Source organism: Polyergus mexicanus, unplaced genomic scaffold (assembly GCF_030449975.1).
Source record: "Polyergus mexicanus isolate NDT 795.1 unplaced genomic scaffold, iyPolMexi1.0 SCAF_76, whole genome shotgun sequence".
NCBI classification, from domain to species: Eukaryota; Metazoa; Arthropoda; class Insecta; order Hymenoptera; family Formicidae; genus Polyergus; species Polyergus mexicanus.
The window spans coordinates 40,001-47,500 of NW_027223396.1; the positions used below are offsets into that span (position 1 = coordinate 40,001).

A 7,500-nucleotide genomic window follows, 5' to 3' on the forward strand; every position below is an offset into this window, starting at 1 on the left:
TAGTGAGGTCTTCGGACTGGTGCGCGGCAATGTCTCGGCATTGCCGATGTTGCCGGGAAGATGACCAAACTTGATCATTTAGAGGAAGTAAAAGTCGTAACAAGGTTTCCGTAGGTGAACCTGCGGAAGGATCATTAACGTTCCGGAGGTCCTGCTCTGCGTCTCGAGTCTTTTGGACGCGCGCTCGCAGCAGTCGGCGACTGAATGGACAAAGAAAACAGATACGAAAGTAAAATGGAATTGACGGATTATATCCCGCATGTACTAATACGACGACGCGCGTCGAACGCCGCGCGCCTCTGCGACGACCCGAGAGAGAAAGGGAAGCCAGCAGCAGAGCGCCGTCGGCCTTTTTCGGTGCGGTCGGCGTCGTGCGAGCGGGATGGAGGAGGAGAGGATTATCCGAGACTCTCTCCTTAAGCTTCGTAGCCGCAACCGGCGTCGCGTCGCGTCGCGCGCGACCCGTTGAGGCTCGTTGCGCAAATTGCGAAATTACATGAATGCGATTCGGAGCAGAAGACGCTTTCCCGATCGCGCTCTTGCCAAGCGCAGAGTTACGATCCGGCGTTAGCGCGTACCGGTGGTAACCTACGCCCGTCCGTGCGTCCGCAACGCTCGTGAACGCGCCCCTCCCCGCACCGGGGCAGCGGTCAGCGTGTTTGTACGCGAGCGCGCGGCTATCGGACGAACGGGCGAGAGGACGGATCACACCCGATCAAGTCCGACGGTTTCTTCAAAGAACATTCCGCCCCGGCTCTTCCAAATATATATATTATTATATTATATGTACGGGGAAGAGACGCTCCGATCGCGAAACAACTTTTGTGCCGTAGCCTCCCCAGCGGTGGCGGCGGTCCGCGCGCGTGCTCGGACGCGCGCGGCCAGGCTGATCGAAGGGCCAACGATTTTATCTCTCTCTCTTCGGAGAGGAGACTAAGATGGATGAACGAAGCGTTCGTTGAACGCAAGAATTGCAAAACGATTACCCTGAACGGTGGATCACTTGGCTCGTGGGTCGATGAAGAACGCAGCTAATTGCGCGTCAACTTGTGAACTGCAGGACACATGAACATCGACATTTCGAACGCACATTGCGGTCCACGGATACAATTCCCGGACCACGCCTGGCTGAGGGTCGTTTTAGTACCTCGAAACTGCTTGCGCCTTTGCGCGCCGGGCCACCGTGCCCGTTCGCGCAAACGGTGTACGAGCGATAGTTGGACGTTCGCCCGAGACGAGCCGTCCCGAGAGGCGGCCCCTTGGCGTCGTCTGAAATAACACCGAGGAAAAGGAAGAGTGAGAGCAGCGTACGCACACACGCAGTAAGTAAAGATAGGGAGCCTGCGCGCGCGCGCCCGGAAACTGTCGAAGGAGAGAGGGAGTAGAAGACACGCGCACACACGTTGCGTTATCCCTCTCGCGGTCTCCCGGTGCGCCAGCGCGCGCTCGCGCCTCTTACGCGCGAGTCTTGGTGCGCGCCACCTTCCGCGCAAACGGTAGGAGAGAACCGCGGCGCGTCGTCGCCCGGCGGTACGCGGAGAGAAAAGAGCGAGAGAGCCCTCCTTAACGCGGGTGAATCGCGAGCCGACCGCTTGTCCGAGTCCACGAAATTCTCGAAAACGAATATAGGGGACCGGCACGCGTCGTCGTGTACTCGTCGAATCCGATTCGCCCCGTCGTATCCCATATCCGTGCATAACACACGATATGCGGAGAGAAAATTTGAAGGATGTGGGTGATAGAGATGTACGTGTACGCGCACACTCGCTCGCAATGTATCTCGCGTCCCCGGCGATCGAAGATGACGCGATCCGCGCCGATCTTATTCGTTGTTTGCAAGCAGACAACTCGAACGAGATTCGATCGGCTTACATTTCCTCCTATTAGCGGCTGCGAGCCGCGCGTGGAAGAATCGTTGTCACAAACAACACGTCTCCTCGCCACTCCTCCGAGTACAATGCGAAGCCGCTGTGCCGGCGCTGCCGCTCTCCCGACGCTCGCTCTCTAAGTGAGAAAAGAGCCGGCGGAGGAGGCGGCGCGGCCACGGTTATCGAAAACTAAACTCTTTGACGACCTCAGAGCAGGCGAGATTACCCGCTGAATTTAAGCATATTATTAAGCGGAGGAAAAGAAACTAACTAGGATTTCCTTAGTAGCGGCGAGCGAACAGGAAAGAGCCCAGCACCGAATCCCGCGGTTCCGCCGCAGGGAAATGTGGTGTTTGGGAGGATCCGCTTATCCCGAGGTGTCGCGTCGCGTCCAAGTCCATCTTGAATGGGGCCACTTACCCGTAGAGGGTGCCAGGCCCGTAGCGACCGGTGCGCGTCTCGGGAGGATCTCTCCTTAGAGTCGGGTTGCTTGAGAGTGCAGCTCTAAGTGGGTGGTAAACTCCATCTAAGGCTAAATACGACCACGAGACCGATAGCGAACAAGTACCGTGAGGGAAAGTTGAAAAGAACTTTGAAGAGAGAGTTCAAGAGTACGTGAAACCGTTCAGGGGTAAACCTAAGAAACCCAAAAGATCGAACGGGGAGATTCATCGTCAGCGGCGCTGGCTTCGCGTCGGTGGGCGATGTCCCGCGGAGTCCTCGCGGCTCTCGCGCGGGCACGCTACCGTGCGTCGATGTCCGGCGCTCGTCGTCGTGCACTTCTCCCCAAGTAGAACGTCGCGACCCGCTGGGTGTCGGTCTACGGTCCGGGTGCGGTGACTGTCGCGTCGCCGGTAAAACGGCACGCGACAAACCCCCGGTCGCCCGGCCGGCTGCTCGGCGGTACGCGCAAGGTATCAGGCCGCACTATTTACGGTGCGTCGAGGCCGTCGCAAGCGCGCGCCACGGTACTCGGAGGTTACGGACTTTGCGCCGTCCCCGGTCCTGGCCCGCTGTTGGTTGAAGTACGGTTCACCTTCGACAGGCCTGTCGAACGTCCCTCTTATTCCCTTGTGGGAATCGAGGGGGATCTATACCGGTCGGCGACGCTACTGCTTTGGGTACTCTTAGGACCCGTCTTGAAACACGGACCAAGGAGTCTAACATGTACGCGAGTCATTGGGACTTGTCGCGAGACCTAAAGGCGTAATGAAAGTGAAGATCGACCCTGGCCGTCGATCGAGGGAGGATGGGCCGCGTCGCGATGCGGCCTCGCACTCCCTGGGCGTCTCGTTCTCATCGCGAGAAGAGGCGCACCCAGAGCGTACACGTTGGGACCCGAAAGATGGTGAACTATGCCTGGTCAGGACGAAGTCAGGGGAAACCCTGATGGAGGTCCGTAGCGATTCTGACGTGCAAATCGATCGTCGGAACTGGGTATAGGGGCGAAAGACTAATCGAACCATCTAGTAGCTGGTTCCCTCCGAAGTTTCCCTCAGGATAGCTGGCACTCGACCGTTCCCCACGGAACGCGAACGAGTCTCATCTGGTAAAGCGAATGATTAGAGGCCTTGGGGCCGAAACGACCTCAACCTATTCTCAAACTTTAAATGGGTGAGATCTCTGGCTTTCTTGAATTATGAAGCCACGAGCATCTCGGATCAGAGTGCCAAGTGGGCCATTTTTGGTAAGCAGAACTGGCGCTGTGGGATGAACCAAACGCAGAGTTAAGGCGCCCAACTCGACGCTCATGGGACACCATGAAAGGCGTTGGTTGCTTAAGACAGCAGGACGGTGGCCATGGAAGTCGGAATCCGCTAAGGAGTGTGTAACAACTCACCTGCCGAAGCAACTAGCCCTGAAAATGGATGGCGCTGAAGCGTCGAGCCTATACTCTGCCGTCAGCGGCAAGTGGGGCGGCAACGGGAGCGCCGGGCGCGTCGTGTCTTGTTGGTACGGTGTCGCAAGGTCTCTCGCGTCGTCACGAAGCCCTGACGAGTAGGAGGGTCGCGACGGTGAGCGCAGAAGGGTCTGGGCGCGAGCCTGCCTGGAGCCGCCGTCGGTGCAGATCTTGGTGGTAGTAGCAAATACTCCAGCGAGGCCCTGGAGGACTGACGTGGAGAAGGGTTTCGTGTGAACAGCCGTTGCACACGAGTCAGTCGATCCTAAGCCCTAGGAGAAATCCTATGTCAATGACGGCGTACAATATACTCGAGTGTCGAAGAAACACAGCAACAAAACAGCAGAACCGAGCGAGTCGCGCACGAACGTCGCTTTACGCGCGCGTTCCGTTGCCGCTGGCGAGCGACGTTTTGATGATGATGATGATGTATATAAAGACACACGCCCGTCGGGCGAAAGGGAATCCGGTTCCTATTCCGGAACCCGGCAGCGGAACCGCATACAATTCGGGCCCTCGTAAGAGTGTTCGTCGGGGTAACCCAAAATGACCTGGAGACGCCGTCGGGAGATCCGGGAAGAGTTTTCTTTTCTGTATAAGCGTTCGAGTTCCCTGGAAACCTCTAGCAGGGAGATAGGGTTTGGAACGCGAAGAGCACCGCAGTTGCGGCGGTGTCCGGATCTTCCCCTCGGACCTTGAAAATCCAGGAGAGGGCCACGTGGAGGTGTCGCGCCGGTTCGTACCCATATCCGCAGCAGGTCTCCAAGGTAAAGAGCCTCTAGTCGATAGAATAATGTAGGTAAGGGAAGTCGGCAAATTGGATCCGTAACTTCGGAATAAGGATTGGCTCTGAGGAGCGGGGCGTGTCGGGCTTGGTCGGGAAGCGGGTCTGGCTGACGTGCCGGGCCTGGGCGAGGTGAACGGTCGGCGTTCTCGCGCCGGTCCCGGGATCCGAGCTCGGTCCCGTGCCTTGGCCTCCCGCGGATCTTCCTTGCTGCGAGGCTTCCGTGGCGGCGCGAGCCGTCGTGGTCGTCCTCTTCGGCCGCCATTCAACGCTCAGCTCAGAACTGGCACGGACTAGGGGAATCCGACTGTCTAATTAAAACAAAGCATTGCGATGGCCCTCGCGGGTGTTGACGCAATGTGATTTCTGCCCAGTGCTCTGAATGTCAACGTGAAGAAATTCAAGCAAGCGCGGGTAAACGGCGGGAGTAACTATGACTCTCTTAAGGCTCCGCCCGGGCGACCGGCGGAGACCATGTGCCAACCCCTCCTCCTCGTGGTGAGAGTCGGGCAACGTCGGCGGAAAGCTTTCCGCCGGCGGCCAACGGGGCTCTGGCTTGGTGGTGCGCTAGCGCACCACCCAGGTTCGTGGGGTTGCCAGCCCCTCGGGCCTGAAAACGGCAGGCGCGTCACATAAAGGGAAATATAATTTCCGGCGGCAGCCTCGGGCCGTCGGTCCTGCCGCGACATCCTCCCCCTCACCTGAGCCCGCTCCTGGTCGTTCCCGCCGGCCCGCTGCGGCTCCTCTCCATCCGCCCCCAGCTGCCTGTTCCCCTGTGCCCCCGTCTGGTTCCGGTCAGTTCGCGTGCCTTGTATGTGGCCGCGCGTTCAGAACACCGAACGGTCTCGGCTTACATCGCCGAAGGGCGCACGAGGCCATCACTAACGAGGAGGTCAACGTTGAGAGGGTTAAGCGCCAGTGGAGCGCCGAAGAGCAGCGCATGATGGCGAGGGAGGAGGCATTGGCTGTGCATCGGGGCGTTCGGTTTATCAACCAACATCTGATCACCGTCGTTCCGAACCGCACCCTTGATGCCATCAAGGGTATGCGCAAGAACGACGGATACCGACGCCTCGTTGCTGCGGCTTTGGAGGATTTGTCCGCCACCTCTGACGAGAGTTCGTTTCTCTCTGGTGGCGGCTCCAGTCCTTCGGCCTCTCCTCATGCTTCCGCCATCTCTGTCCGCGGGTCATCGGGCTCGTCTCCGCATTCTCCGCCTTCGCCCGGCTGGGGTGATTTGTATGGTAGTTTTGCCGGCGCTATACGCGCCCTCATCCCGGTCGTGGAGGCCATCCAGGGGTGGAACTCCCGCCTTCTGGTCCAAATCGGATCAGAGATTCTGGATGGCCAGCGGAGTGCTGGGTCCGTTGTCCCGTGGCTCGCTGGCGTTTTCCCTCCGACTGCTCCTCAACTGCGACCGCCCAGACGCGCAATCGTCAATCCGGGTAGAAAAGCGCGACGGCGGGCGGAGTATGCGCGTATTCAGCGCCTATTCCGTTCGCATATGTCGCGCGTGGCTAGGGAGATCCTGGACGGTGCCCCTGAGACGGATGGTGTCCCCGATGTCCGGCAGATGGCCGAGCACTGGGGCCCGTTCGTCGCACAGGATTCTGTGCCTGTTGCGGCAGCCCCGCGTCTTCCGCCTAAGCGGGAGCTGCTGGGTACCTGGTCCCCGATCTCCTGTGAGGAGGTGGCAGCAATCAACCTGCCCCTCAACTCTGCCCCCGGATTGGACGGTATTAGTGTGCGTCTGTGGAGAGCCATTCCAGCGTCCATCAAGGCTCTCCTCTTCAACATCGTGCTGCATTGCGGAGGTTTTCCTGCAGATTTGCTGGTGAGTCGGACGGTTTTCATCCCGAAGAAGGGCGAATGCTCTCGACCGGGGGATTTCCGTCCGATTTCGATAACCTCCGTGGCCGTGAGGCATTTACACAAAATCTTGGCCCAGAGGCTTCGTGAGTCCAGGATTGTCGATCTGCGGCAGCGTTGCTTCGACGACGGATGCGGCGACAATGTCGCCGTCCTGGCTTCCTTGTTACTGGATGCCAGGTCCCGTCGCCGTGAAATGCACGCGGCCTCCCTGGATTTCGCGAAGGCCTTTGATAGCGTCAGCCACGGCGCTATCATCAATGCCTTGGCTGTAAAGGGCCTGCCTCACGGCCTCATTGATTATATTGGGCAGGTTTACGCCCATAGCAGCACGATGTTTGAAGTGCGCGGTGTCGGATCCGAGCTCTCACGTATTGGCAGAGGCGTCAGGCAGGGGGATCCTCTATCACCAGTGCTGTTTTGCCTGGTGGTTGATGTGATCATGAGATCCATACCTGCCGACGTCGGTTACGAACTGGGAGAGCATCGTATTAACAGCATTGCGTATGCTGACGATGTTCTCCTTTTTGCTGCCACCAGGTGGGGCCTCCAGACCTGTTTGCGGGTGGTGGAAGACAAGGCTAGGGAGATGGGGCTTCTCTTCCAAGGAAAGAAGTGCTCTGTTCTGTCCCTCGTTCCTTCCGGTCGAGAAAAGAAAGTTAAGATTTTGACGGCCCCCCAGTTCCAGCTGCGAGATGGCTCTTGGCTGTCGCAGCTGGATACTGCCGCCGAATGGCGCTATTTGGGGGTCGATTTTCGACCGGCTGGACCGAGGAGAGTTGGTTCAGATGTCTCAGTATATCTGGACCGGCTGAGCAGAGCGCCTCTGAAGCCCCAGCAGCGGCTTAAGATCGTCCGCTGCTTTCTTCTCCCTCGTCTCTACCACTCGCTGGTTTTGGGTAGGGCCACACTTGGCAAATTGAGAGCTCTGGATGTACAGACCCGCGCGGCGGTTCGCAGATGGCTTCGTGTGCCAAACGATGTTCCGGCGGCCTTTTTCCACTCACCGGTTTCGAGTGGCGGGCTCGGCATTCCCGCATTGGCCACCACAGTTCCAGGCCTGCTGTTTCAACGCCTTC

General features: G+C 58.7%; 2 non-coding genes and 1 pseudogene across 2 annotated transcripts in view; all 3 read left to right on the forward strand.

The window, feature by feature from the left end:
• Positions 1-137, forward strand: part of LOC138944027 (small subunit ribosomal RNA) — a 1,921-nt gene extending 1,784 nt beyond the window's left edge. The window contains exon 1 of the ribosomal RNA XR_011448618.1: positions 1-137. This exon is cut by the window's left edge and continues 1,784 nt beyond it. This is a non-coding gene — a ribosomal RNA (small subunit ribosomal RNA).
• Positions 138-983: 846 nt separating this feature from the next.
• Positions 984-1,138, forward strand: LOC138944036 (5.8S ribosomal RNA). Its single transcript, XR_011448623.1, has one exon. It is a non-coding gene; the product is annotated as a 5.8S ribosomal RNA (ribosomal RNA).
• A 932-nt stretch (positions 1,139-2,070) lies between these two features.
• The window catches only part of LOC138944031 (large subunit ribosomal RNA), a 7,797-nt pseudogene continuing 2,367 nt past the window's right edge, over positions 2,071-7,500 (forward strand).